This window comes from Anoplophora glabripennis, unplaced genomic scaffold (assembly GCF_000390285.2).
Source record: "Anoplophora glabripennis isolate ALB-LARVAE unplaced genomic scaffold, Agla_2.0 scaffold248, whole genome shotgun sequence".
Lineage (NCBI taxonomy): Eukaryota > Metazoa > Arthropoda > Insecta > Coleoptera > Cerambycidae > Anoplophora > Anoplophora glabripennis.
Window position 1 is genome coordinate 490,833 of NW_019416351.1, and position 15,174 is coordinate 506,006.

Sequence of the window (15,174 nt, forward strand, 5' to 3'; positions counted from 1 at the left end):
ACGTCAGCCCGAGAACCAAGTTAGTAACCGGAAGGAAATAAACTTACTGGTCACTTGGCTTGTAATCATTTATGTACATAAAAGAATAACAATACCTGATGTTTATAAAACAATATTTGGCTACAGTTGTAAACAGTCAACCAGAAGAAAAAAAATCGAGCCCGGAACTAGGCACGTTCTCCCCATTACGTGGCGCTGCCGTTGCCGTCAGTCGATACGCCGCCGTTAATGATTTCCTCCACGACAGAAGTTTCCGACATGATCGAGATCGCTCTAAAAGTTTGACGTGCCATCAAACGCAGAATATAAGTCTTACCAGGGGAAATCCTACAGGAATCGCGGCTTAGATTAATAATGGCTTGCGTACAGCTATTGAGCCGGTGATTTATATCGGGACTGTGAGAAGTTACACAATTCAAGAGGAAGGAGATATATAGTTTGTTTTAATAAAACCAGGGTTCGGTATATGCGCTTGTTTCGCGCGGAGTAACGAAATTAATCTTTCGGGGGCGCAGGAGTTGTGACGAGCGAATGGCTTCTTGAATGGAAATTAATCGTGTAAGTCTAAGGTCTGACGACTAATGTAATTAACGGGTCGCTTTTTTTCGCAGATTGATTCCGTTAATTAATTAGCGTTAGTGCTAAACAAACATACATGAGTCATAGAAAATTTTCAAGTTATACGAACAATTCGAAAAGAAAAGCTCACTGGAAATTATTATGTACTGAATATTAAGAACAGAACTTGAAACTCCATTAGTTTTTCACTGCCAGGTACGGCTAGCCTACTATATCCCCTCCAAGAGTCGAAACACTTGCTCGCTCATTTTCAGTTCCATAATAACCATAATTTAATAATAGTATAATAATTTACAGTATAAAACAATTCAAATACATTCTAATATTGAAAAAACAATGTTTATCTGCTCCCATTATAGTAAATAGACTATTTATGTTGTTTTTGACCGCTCCATTTCAGTCACCGGAGGCTCAATATTATCTGACTGATCCATTAAAACAGCATAATGCGACGTACTACTGGAACCTGGAGTAGAATGTCCTTGAAAAAATCCTGTTAGCTATTTCATTTTTGTTACTTAAACTTCCCCCTCTTGGTTGCTAATACATCAACTCCTGTATTAGCCTGTAACGTTGCCGATGTTCTTCGGAATGAATGGCCTGTATATGTTTCAGGATGTTCTAGTTTCAAAAACTGTGCAATCTTATTAGGAATCATAGAAAGGGTATTCTTGACGACAGGTTGGTTGTAACATTTACCTGCTCGATAGCGCATAAAAAAGCGTGAAATATCAATTTTAATTTCCAATCTAATCTGATATATTTCTTGAGAATTTTTAGGTGAAAAACATAACCCAGACGAGAAGTAAGTTTCTAGTCTTAAGTACATACATTTTTGAATATTCAAACGACGATCCTATCCCGCCGTCAAGCCACCCTCGACTTGTAATAACAGAGACCAGAGCCAGGCTATTTAATATCTGATCCGTGGGGCCTTTGTTACTAACGTGTACACTTCGGGAGATGTGTGAATTGAATCTTAATTTAAGATCAGTCGCCGTGCTCTCCCTCTTCGTCACCTCTCGCTTAATATGCCGCTCGTACATGGGGGGCAATAAAGATCGCAAAAGTAGTTTGCATAACAGACGACTTTGTAATTAAGTTCAAGACTTACCGTTAAAATGCTTTAATATCGCCTACAGTGTTTGCAGATGCCGATGCTCTGTTAGATGAGCAAACTATCTCGGTCCTTAACGGGAACAGGCATCTGTTAGCGCTTGTTGTAGGCTACAATAGCACCACGTTTTAGCTCGGAAAAAAACTGAATAAAAATAAAAATAGGTGTTATTATAGGATAAAATCATATCTTAATATATAGAGTAAATATTGTTTTATATTGTGGGTTATAATTTACGTTATTTTTATAAAGTTTCAACCCTTAAAAACTACCCTTACTGATAAAAATACAAAATTAATAGTTTCTTTGATCTTAAAATATTTTTATAACGCTGATATTATAGATAGATATTTTTTCAACAGTTTATGGCACTATAAATAATTTATTACAATATTTCAACCTCTAAAAAACTACCCCTGATAACAAACTATTTAAAAAATAATTTTCAACAGTTTGAAATGATTTGATAGTAGAAACTGGATAAATTAAATTCTTTTACCTGTTTATAATACAATTTATAATGTATGGCATTGTTTTAAACCCTTAAAAACCACCCCCAATGACAAAATATAAAAAATGGCATTTAAATTATTTAAAATGAATTATAATATAGTGTTTATCAGATCATTGGGTTTCTTAAAAATCACTCTGAGTCAATGATTGTAGATTTACTCCGAATTGCTAAAGTTTATCAAAAAACTATTTCTACAGGGTGATAAGTACGCTAACAGGGCATATTTTAAAAATATTTTAAAATATACAGGGTGCTCCAAAAATTTGTGACAGACCAAACTTACATTTTTTTTAATGGAACACCCTGTATTTTACAACATTTTTAGATTCTACGTTTAATTTGAAACATTTTGATATAAAGTTTCCTATATCTAAATTTAATAGTTTCTGAAACAATTGGAACTAAATAAAAAATATTGCATTTTTGTACCTGTATTTAACAGTAGCTATCCTCGTTATTTTTAAGAATTAAAACAAGATTTTAGGTACCGTGTTACTGTAAAGGTGGCTTGAGAACGTCATAGATTCAAATTTTGATTAGCGCCTACAGGGTGATCGTAAAATAATGACAGACATGAAGAAGTTTAAACTAAAAAAATCTTAATTTCTTTAAATGGAACACCTTGTATATTTTTCAATATTCATTTAGATCTTTTAAAAACTAACAACTTTTGTTAACCATGTCCTATACCTATACTCAATACTTCTGGAGATATTCGCTTAACAGTGGAGTGGAGCGGAATTTCGTCCGTAGGCCTAGCAAAATACTGTTTTCTTTATTTATCTTTACATTAAATTATTTAATAATTTAATTATAAAAAGAAGAATTTCGTCCTTTAAATAAAATAATGAAAATAAGTAACAAATACTCATAAATTGTTATATCAAAATAACTTACAATAATTACAATACACAACAATTAACACTAAAAGAGTATAGTACTTAATTTTAAGCAATTACAGCGAACTAACAAATATAATAATTATTAGACAAAATCTTCCAAGGGATCATCTAATTTTCAAATAAATGACCATCCTACTGAACACATAAATTAATTCTTTCTTTCAAGGATCGTCTTACACTTGATAACATTTCTGGAGTTATACTTCTACATGATTCTCTTATTCTATTTTTCATATCATCAAGAGTTGTGTATCAAATGAAAAAAAAAATCAATATTTTTCTTTTGCTGTAAGCTTCATTTTCTTCGATGTTTTTTTTTTTCATAAAATATCTATTTTCCGAAAAAAACTACTGAAAAACGTATTTTTTTAATAAAAAATGTACATTTTCAATCATCAATAACTCGGATAATATTGACTTATCGAAAAATGTTCGTAAGATACTTTTTGCTTAAAACTGATTGTTTTATCGATTCCTGGGGTTATTTTCAATATTTTATTTTTCATCCCCTTCCACCCCATGGGCAAAAGCGCTAATGGGTACTATATAACTTTTGTTTCTTGAACTATTTTCTACTTACAATTTAAGTTTCACGTCAATCGGTTCTATCCAAAAGATTTGGAGGGGAAACCCTTGGTTCCCCGGACTATAATATAAAAAAACGCCACCGAAAAAAAAAACGTGGGTAGACATTTATTCTATTGCGCCTTATATAAGTTTTACCCCGCAGTATCGACAACTAAGAGCTGACTCTGGACAAGACACATCTAAAAAGCCCATAATGAAGTTGGCTGTGGAGTCCTATTTTCAAGAAGACGTAAATAAACTAAGATTTATTCAGAGAAAGGCAGCTCGTTTGCCGTGCGAATGTGTGGGCCTCCGTGCGCTCTGGAAGGCTGCAAATAATAAAGCCTGACACATTTCTGAATAGGAGAAAGAGACTGCTTTATTAGAATTTACCGTGCTTTAGTACCACATTTTATATTGACGTTAATTTTAACAAAGTTACAATTTTAATAGTTACCGTTTCTTTAAGTGACCCGGATCACTTAAGATCATCTAAATTGGAAGCTCCTACTATTGTTAACCTCTAAATCTTTACAAACCGAAAGAAAATCTTGATACAAATAATTTCTCTCTTTAAAACATTGCTCTTTGTTAAAAGACAAGTGCCGAAAAACTAGACAAATTCCAAACAACTTAGAATACAGATAGATATTTCATCCGCGAGAAACTCTCAAGAAAAATTGGCCGAACACTATTAGCGGCGGCAAAGAACTAAGACGGCTATGATATATTACGTTTAAGGACTCTGTCATTTATTGTTTCTGGTACGTTACGAGGAAGTCGGTCTTAGCCGGGTGGGGGCGTGAGCAGCGGATAGTTTAGGACGGGGCCTTTGCCTCTGGTCAGCAATCAATCACGCCCTCGAAAATTTACCCCGTTGCTGATTTGGAGATTTTGACAGTCGTTCGTTACGGCCGATATAAATCATTCGGTAAAAACGATGTTACTTCGAATTGCTCGTATCGAATGTATTATTTCCCCGATGTTATCGTTATTTTAAATGCACTTTTGTTATCTTGCGGGGAAGTTACAGATAATCAATGAGTTTGATTTTTTCTTTCTCAGAGTTCTCTCACAAAGGAACTAATTTTATAAGTAAAATTCTATACGTGTCCCAAAAGTATGGAAACAGCACAATAACTTTCGAAAAATGCATTATGAGGAAAAATGATTCAGACAAAAGATTTAGGATTTTTCCCTGGCTATTCAACGGTGATCCTAGATTTGACCTTGGGCTTGACCTTCAAGGTTATTTCAAGGTCAAGTTAATTTTTTCAAATGGGATGCCCTACTTTTGACCCCGGAAATGAAAAGAGCGGAAAATTTTACGTTCAGATATGTCCTTGACCATTTTCCAAGATGGCGGATCCAAGATGGCGGATGCGATTCCAAAAAATTAACCGATTTACGCCAAATTTGGTATAGGGGGGTTTTTGGGGTCGCTGACTACGAATCTGAAATCTGTTTTTTGAGGAATTTTAGTCCAAGATGGCGGATCCAAGATAGAGGACGCGATTTCAAAAATCAACCGATTTTTGCCAAAATTGATATAGTGCGGTTTTTGAAAATGAAGGTCACGGTCAAATCAAGGGTCACCGTCAGATAGCCAGGGAAAAATCCTACAACGTTAGTTATGGTCATTTTTTTGCAACCCGTTGTTTTCAAGACAGCGCGCCAAACCATGCGTGACCTTGATTTGACCTTTAATGACCATCAGAGGTCAAATTCGTAAAATGGTCAAGGACATATCTGAACGTAAAATTTCCGGGGTCAAAAGTAGGGCATCCCATTTGAAAAAATTTACTTGACCTTGAAATTACCTTGAAGGTCAACGTCAAGGTCAAATCTAGGGTCACCATTGAATAGCCAGGGAAAAATCCTAAATCCTTCGTCTGAATAATTTTTCCTCAAATTGCATTTTTCGAAAGTTATTGTGCTGTTTCCATACTTTTGGGACACCCTGTATAGGGCATTTTAAGCCAATATCGTAGAAGGTTGTTTCTGGGTCAATATCTTTTTAACTCTCTACAATTTCGTCCGAAGATTCCAGCGAACCAAACCGCATCTTTCTAGGTCGAGAAATAAAAAAGTTAAGGGCTGTTCGCCAATTTACAAAATCACGTGACTTAAAACTGCCCCTCCATATCTTTTTAACCGTTGAAAATATCGGAAAACTAACTCTGGCGTCCCTCTCGAAATTCGTCCGAAGATTCCAGCAAACCAATCGAATTAATTCATTAAAAATTTGAATATTAATTATAAATCGCTATAATCTTATTTCCCTGTGCCACTTTCTCGTATCTTGTCCTCTCTCTCATATAGTTACATATATTTTGTCACATTCTTAAGGTTCTGTACTTGCCATCATATGCTTTTACCCTTGCATACGGCGACTAGTTAGTAGTATTTGGTACCTACTTTATTAAACGAATTGAATAATTGAAGCATCTACGAAAATTGAACTCACCAATAACTTTTTATTCTATAACCGAAAAATTAATAACATCCAATGCAATAACAGAACACATTTCATTGGATTTTGTATGGAATAAAATAAATAATTCATGTAATTGCTATTTAAATCGACACCCTCGGTATTTACGGTAACAAATCCAGTGGAAATGTTTATAGTAATACTAATTTGCATACAAATATATTTTATACGCCGGCTTTATGTATCCAATATTTGTTTTATAAAGTTTTAAATACAGCGCCAGATTATGCGGTTTAATTAATCTGAATATTTAAAATTGTTGACAAAAAATAAATTACAAAGCTCGAAATGCGATTATACATCTGTACAAAATATTATTAATTTAATTGAACGGAGTCGGATCAAAACTGATCATTGTTATCGTTTCGATGTCCCCAGGGATTCTAGCGAGTCAAAAAGGAAAAAGAAAATGTAGTTTCTCATTTCTTTTCAACTTTATCATCACGAATTTCGTTGTTGATATTTTTAGTTTATTTTAACTTCAAAACAACGCTCTATGCTTTCATTTCTTGAAAAAAGAAATTCTAGAGTTTCGTTAAATTGCAACGAAAAATAAAAAAAAATAAATTTACATATTCATAGTTAAGAAATGTACAACTTCAAATGTGTGAAATAAACAAGCGTGTTTTTGTATTTTCTTGTCACCTTACAAAACGCGTCCATTTGAAAAAAATAATTGAAATTCGTGCAACTGCATTTCACGGTTGACAATTAAACTTCGCCCGTAGCTCCCATTCAAACGAAATTGCCCAAGGAAAGTGCGAAAAGGCTTAATTATGTTCAGCTGAGAAAAAACTAGAACGAAAATTAATTTTCCTAAAGTTTTTCCATCTACAAAAGGGAAGAAAATTAGTATTTGACTCGGTTTGTTTAACTTAAAAAAGTACATTACGTTTAAGGCCAGACGTACAAATGAAAATGTCTTCTGCAGTTTCCCGAGAATTACCATTTCATTCATTGTTTTTTGTTCCGCCTCTTTTATTTGTAATTAATTTGGCTGGAAAGCCGTTTCGTCGCGGCGCCCACCTTGGCGTCGGAAAAAAGCGTCGAGCATTTCCAAATAAATATTTTATTGTTGCCTTCCGCCCGAAGGGGTCGGTTTCGCAGGACCGCCTAATTAAATTTGCGTAATTAACTGAAATCGTTATACCTACACTGATGAAAAAATTAATTTATTAGGCTTCGTTTAACTTTAACGCTACAACGCCAGTGATAATTTTTTTCGGAGGCGCATTTTGGTCGGGGGAAAAACCGTTTCTTTCTTCGAGGTACGCGAGTTGTAAAATTTAATTGAAATGTCGTTCGCAAGCTGAATAGCTTTCTTTAACGTTTCTTTTACTGCTTTCTATTATTACATTTTAAACATTTTTTAACTGGTAGTGTTGCAGGAAGCAACTTCTCTGCGGGCCAGTGCTCCCACCCACAATACTTAAGGATCATTCGTCAGTAGAGCCACCAGTTGTATACCGGTTTCTATTTTTTTCATGGTCAAATCACGGTGAATTCGAGAATATTAGGTTATGTTCAATGCGATCTGTTAGGTTTCCCAGATTATGTTTCTTCGTTGTAAAATTGAGTGCGAGTAGAAGACTCGTCTATTCTCGGTATTTTCACTGCGGAACTCGATAAAATTTTCCATACGCTTATTTTAGACTTTAAGGTATTTTTTTTTTAACTTTTTTGAATTACTGATTGATCTGTACCGAAACGAAATATTTTAAAAAAGTACATTCCACAAAATTCACGTCGATTGAGCAATTAACGTCAACGTGACAGCAATAACTAAGGTTGGCCATGGCTTTCTTTACGACTTGAATACAATAATTCGACTTGAAAATGTCATTTCTTAAATTTTAATTACAATATTTGTGTGTAATTTTCTTACCGAATAGTATGTTGAGGTCACTAAAAAATTGTGAGTCCCTTCTATTTCATCGTCGAAAATAAAAAATGACAGCCGGAATAATCACTTGACCTCTACCCGACCTTGACCATTGGCTTTAAGGTCACGTTTCAGATCATAACATGTAGAATTCTACGCTCTCTTATTTCTAGCGTCGAAATAAGGGGTCGCTACTGCAAAAATCAGTATGACCTTGACATGTTCCTTCGACCTTGATCTCAAGCTCAAGGTCACTAAGGAGTACCTTCAGGTATCTACTCAAAGACTGTCACTCCCTCTGATTCCGTAGTTAAAAATTAAAAAATATAGTAGAAATCAACATTTGCCTTTGAGCTGACCTTGACCATTTACCTTAAGGTCACGGGCAATGTCATATTCGGATGCAGAATTCTCTGCTCTTTCCATTTCTGGGGTCGAGAAAGGGTCGCCATTTAAAATAACCTACTTGATCTTGATATGACCTTGACTCACTATTTATCCCAAAAATGCTTTCCCACTGAAATTTTTGGTGGTTTCCATACTTTTGACTAACCACTAAGTGACTTTTGTATAATATTAGCCAATCCAGTGTTGACCATTGACCTTCAGGTCACGTTTCAGATCATAACATGTAGAATTCTACCCTCTCTCATTTCTAGCGTCGAAATAAGGGGCGCTACTCCAAAATCCGATATGACCTTGAGATGTTCTTTCGACGTTGACCACAAAATCAAAGTCACTAAGGAGTACCATCAGGTATCTACTCCCTCTGATTCCGTAGTTAAAAATAAAAAATTACAGTAGAAATCAACATTTAACCTTGAACTAACCTTGACTATTGACCTTGAGGTGACGGTTAATGTAATATTCGTATGCAGAATTCTCAGTTCTTTCCATTTCTGGGGTCGAGAAGGAGGGTCACCATTTAAAAAAAAACGACTTGATCTTGATATGACCTTGACTCATCATTTATCCCAAAAATGCTTTCCCGCAAAGATTTTTGGGGGTTTCCATACTTTTGACTAACTACTAACTGACTTTTGTATTTTGTATTATTAGCCAATCCAATGTTGACCATTAACTTAAGGTCACGTTTCAGATCATGTAGAATTCTACACTCATATTCCTAGCGTAGAAATAAGGGGTCGCTACTCCAAAAATCGGTATGACCTTGACATTTTCCTTCGACCTTGACCAAGATTACGAAGGAGTATCATCAGGTATCTACTCAAAGATTGTCACTCCTTTTGATTCCGTAGTTAGAAATAATAAATTACAATAAAAATCAACATTTGACCTTGACTATTGACCTTGAAGTCACGGTCCTTTATCATATTCGGATGCAGAATTCTCTGCTCTTTCCATTTCTGGGGTCAAGAAGAAGGGTCGCCATTTAAAGAAACCGACTTGATCTTGATATGACCTTGAACCTTGACCTCAAGGTCAAGGTTACTATTTATCCGAAAAATGCTTTCCCGCTGGGATTTTTGAGAGTTTCCATACTTTTGACTAACACCACTTTAGGTACCAAAATTATTATCGTAAGTTTTCTTGCAACGCCTGTCTCCCCTACCGCGAAGCCAGTATAAATAATATACGCCCGCCCACTCCCGTCAAATCGGGACTTCGTTTCACGTGACGGGAAANTTTAATTGAAATGTCGTTCGCAAACTGAATAGCTTTCTTTAACGTTTCTTTTACTGCTTTCTATTATTACATTTTAAACATTTTTTAACTGGTAGTGCTGCAGGAAGCAACTTCTATGCGGGCCAGTGCTCCCACCCTACTTACTTAAGGATCATTCGTAAGTAGGGCCACCAGTTGTATACCGGTTTCTATTTTTTCCATGGTCAAATCACGGTGAATTCGAGAATATTAGGTTATGTTCAAAGCGATCTGTTAGGTTTCATTATCAGTTCCTTCGTTGTAAAATTGAGTGCGAGTAGAAGACTCGTCTATTCTCGGTATTTTCACTGCAGAACTCGATAAAATTTTCCATACGCTTATTTTATACTTTAAGGTATTTTTTTTTTTTAACTTTTTTTGAATTACATACATTCCACAAAATTCACGTCGATTGAACAATTAACGTCAACGTGACAGCAATAACAAATCACCAAGGTTGGCCATGGCATTCTTCACGATTTGAATACAATAATTCGACTTGAAAATGTCATTTTTTTTAATTTTAATTACAATTTTTGTGTGTAATTTTCTTACCGAATATTGTCTTGAGGTCACTAAAAAATTGTGAGACCCTTCTACTTCATCGTCGAAAATAAAAAATGACAGCCGGAATAATCACTTGACCTCTACCCGACCTTGACCATTGACCTTAAGGTCACGTTTCAGATCATAACATGTAGAATTCTACGCTCTCTTATTTGTAGCGTAGAAATAAGGGGTCGCTACTCCAAAATTCGGTATGACCTTGACATTTTCCTTCGACCTTGACCAAGATCACTAAGGAGTACCATCAGGTATCTACTCAAAGACTGTCACTCCTTTTGATTCCGTAGTTACAAATAATAAATTACAATAAAAATCAACATTTAACTTGAGCTGACCTTGACTATTGACCTTGAAGTCACGGTCCTTGTCATATTCGGATGCAGAATTCTCTGCACTCTCCATTTCTGGGGTCGAGAAGAAGGGTCGCCATTTAAATAAACCGACTTGATCTTAATATGACCTTGAACCTTGACCTCAAGGTCAAGGTTACTATTTATCCGAAAAATGCTTTCCCGCTGGGATTTTTGTGAGTTTCCATACTTTTGACTAACACTTTAGGTACCAAAATTATTATCGTAAGTTTTCTTGCAACGCCTGTCTCCCCTACCGCGAAGCCAATATAAATAATATACGCCCGCCCTCTCCCGTCAAATCGGGACTTCGTTTCACGTGACGGGAAACGAAACGATGCATTTCGACGTCGCGCAGCTTGCAGGAAACTTGGGAGCCCGTGACGGCCCCCGTACCCATTGTTGTACGTACGTAGGGGTTTATTTAATTTGGCATAACCGGATGATGCGACTAATTACGGCGGACGTGAATATCGGCGGCCCCGGCGAATTCGTTTCGGTCCGATTTCAGTATTCACGTCTCGATTTTGTCCCGAACTATTAATGCCGCAACCGGGGCCCGGCGGGCGCGGATAGCTGGCAAAGTTGTTCAGTCTCATTTGCATTATCCAGGCCGTAAATAAGATGGATTTTGTGTCATATTTTTGCGACGGCGTTTTGTTTCGGAAACTAGTAGACACCGCACCGAGAAAACAATTTCGATCTAGCGGCGCGGATTTGTTTGCATAAATAGGGGAGGGGGGGGAGGTACAAAATATGTACGAATATATCTGCTTGTGTCCATAGTCTGTTTGGAAATGAAAGAGAGTAATAAAACCCCGAGATAAGAACCAGCCATGGGCGTGGTAATATTTCGTTTCAGGCAATTATCGGGTAACACTAATGCTAACAGGTAATGGGTGTACATTAGTATATTTTACTGGATACATCATAGGGCAGGAGCCAGTGTATTGTGACAGATCAATCCAGTCTTAGAGCTGAATATACAAAGACGTGCTAGTGCAGTAGAGTAAAATTCGACTTGTGTTTACGACGAGGGATATACTGTAACAAAAGTATGGCAAGATAAAAATGTAAAAAGTTTTCGACAAGCATTTTTGGATGGACTTTCAACAGGGTTCAAGTCACCTTCAGGTAAAGGGCGAAGATTAATAGTGACACATATAGATAGTGCCAGTGGTTTTGTAGATGGCGGTTTACTTTTATTTGAATCTAAAAATACAGGTGACTATCACGAAGACAAGAACGCGGATGTTTTCGAAGAGTATTTTACACAGATGTTGGATCTTATTCCCCCGGGGTCTGTAATTGTCATGGATAATGCCAGTTACCATTCACGGCAGACCGAGCGGACGCCTACGACTGCTTGGAGGAAAGCCGATATAATTCAATGGTTATCCGGAAAAAACATTTCTTTTGAAACAAATATGGTGAAAAAGGAACTTTTGACACTTGTCAATCTTAATAAAGATCAGAAAAAATATGTTATCGATGAAATGGCAAGAAATCGCCAAATAACGGTACTACGGTTACCACCTTATCACTGTGAACTTAACCCCATTGAATTAGTCTGGGCGCAGGTAAAAGGAGATGTAGCGCGAAATAATACGACGTTTAAATTAAGTGACGTGAAAATTTTGTTAAAAAATTCCTTGGAACGAGTAACTGCAGATAACTGGCAAAGATGTATACATCATGTACAAAAAGAAGAGGAGAAAATGTGGGAACTCGATAATTTAATTGACGTTACTGTGGAACCTATCGTTATCAATCGAGGAGACGAAGATAATTCATCAGAATATTCAGAGGATGAATTTGAATATACCTACTTTTTTATTTTCTTTATTGTACATTTATACAACACTACATTTACTCACCATTATTTGAATTCTCAAAATACTTATAGTTTTGTGTGGAATAAAAGTCTATTCATTAAATTTAAATAAATATTTTGATAATAATATTGAATAATTTTATTTGAATTACTAAAAACCCTCTTAACCCGGTTATGATGCTTAAAGTAGCCTCATGTTTTGAAATGCTGTTGTTATATTGTTTACTTATAAAAGAAATGGACCGAGAAATTGAAGCGGCATAGACAAAGACGGATTGTCGGGGATTAAATTTTAGCTACCTGCTACAATTTAGTACAGTCCGATCGCACAAAGTTTTTTTAAAAGTACACCTCATCCTATACCGATAATACATAATATAAAAATATTGAATATAAGCACCAGTACTACATTTATTTACGATTTGCATACATAATAAGCTTTTATTACTCTTTTTCATTTCTAAACAGACTATACATAATGTTAGCTTTTTTATGAATATTTATAATACATTATTAGAAAAACGTTTTTTCAAATTTTTCGTTCTCACTAAACATTATTTGTTTGTTAAAATATGTAGTTTGTTATAGGAATAAGTTAATGATGATAAATAAACTTCTTTGTTTCGCGCGCCTCGTTCATAGCCACTGCGATCCGTCTAACATAAATTTCCCCCCTTTTTTGTCAAAAATAGTTTTAAACTGAAATATGTCAAAAAGTCATAAATGAAACAGTAACATATTGTATATTTTTGAAAAGAGAATAATTTAACGAAGCTAAGCATGCACTAATATATAGGGTGTTCCATTTAAAAAAAAATGTTTTCTTTAAGAGTTTTCTTTAGAGTTTAAGAGTTTAGAGTTTAAAATAAATCAAAGCACATAGAAACTGACATTTAAAATTTATCAAAACAGTTTTAGAATACAACAAAATACGTGCAGCTGCTTTAAAATAGACAGATACGTCAATGACAGTACTACCAATACACAAAAATAGAATCAACTCGATAGGCAAGATACAACACGCGCAATTTGAAAATTCCCGTTACTTTTTGATCAAACCTCGTATCACCTCATTTATTATATCAAAAACCCATAAGCCATCGGAAAAAAAGTCTAGATCTTCTTCTGTACATTTAAATTTTAGTACCTGTCCCTTTAGTTCTTAGTCGAGGTTCGTATTGTCTGAAAGAATGTTTAACAATTTTTCCTAGACTTAACAAATGTTCTCGGCAAGTATAAAATTGGCAACGATTTTGGTGCTACACTATTCGTAACGCAATTTAGATTCCATCTATGGGATCCCCCTCTAAATTGGAATGTTCTTTATTAAGTCTTTCAGCCCTCGGCGTCTTTTGTGTGGAATTTCGCACTTCCCTTCTTAATGATAGAACAATTAATATTTAACACAACTCAGTTATTAATTGGATTAAGTGAGCCCCTCTGGCTTTGGAGCTGGGAACTCTGTAAGGCTCCCTCCTCGCAACAAGACACCACTACTTGTTCGCCGTGTTTAGTTGTGTCCCAGAATGATGATTTTTGTGAAACAGAATAACGCGATTTAATTTATAACAAATATAGTGACGAACTTAGAAAATAACTGCTAGACTAATAGAAAATTAAATTTTTTCTCGTCGACGATAAAATAGCAGTGAAAAGCGATCAGTTACCAAACATTATTATCATTTAACCGATCACGCCGAATGCAAATGACTGTTGCGTAAATACACATCCACAAATGGATGCCAGAGTCAATAAATTATTTACATTATCATTTATAGTTCAGTTTCCAATACACTTCTCGCGATTTATACACCTGAGCCCTCATTTGCTTATTGTCCCTGCACCATCTGATTGATTCTCTTGGGTATCCACCCCCACGCTTTCTGTCGGTTAATATAACCGTTTCGTGGATTTGGAGGCTTCAAATAAACAGTCAGTTCCCAACTTTATAAATTACGTTGCCTTACAAATAAATTCCTCGTAAATATTTTATTGACGCAGACAATACTAAAGTGTGAATGCATTTATTGTAATAAATCCCCGCTGCATATTGCGTTACATCCAGTTTAGAAATCTCTTATTTCGCCTCAGCTGATATGAGGAAAGTTTATATTATATGAATACACAAAGTTTGTATCCGAGTTGCTGGTTTATGAGATCTCCAGCTGAAAGAGAATGCTGTTCAGTACACCCTGAAAGCATCCAGTTCTTGCGTGCATGTTAATTATTTTAACTATGTGATTAATTTTGATTCAAAGTGCTACCTCTCTTGTACTCGAATCCTTTCCAGCTTGTTGACCCTTTTTAAGTTTTGACGAACACTTCCTAGCTCCACTATCGATCACGATTTGCACTTTGCGCACCACAGAGGCAGATGTTGTCTGTCTTAGCGGACATTGACCACAAGGGGAGACCCCCGAGACATGTTGTAAAGGAAGTTGCGGAAACACGTGGAAGATAAGTTTAATACTCTTGTGGGCCATATGTAGAGAAGGTGACAGTGTCCTCCTCCTCGTGCCCGAACTTGCTCAGATTGAATTGATAAGCTTCGAAGAAAGTTTAAATTCCTCAGCTTTCAACTTGTCTTTCCAACTGTCGATTAAGCATATTGCAACCAGCTAACCACTTCTCAGTGTGTAAAAGTTTAATCAAAACAAATAACGGCCTCGCCACTTCATCGCGTTGCATTATCATATGCATCAG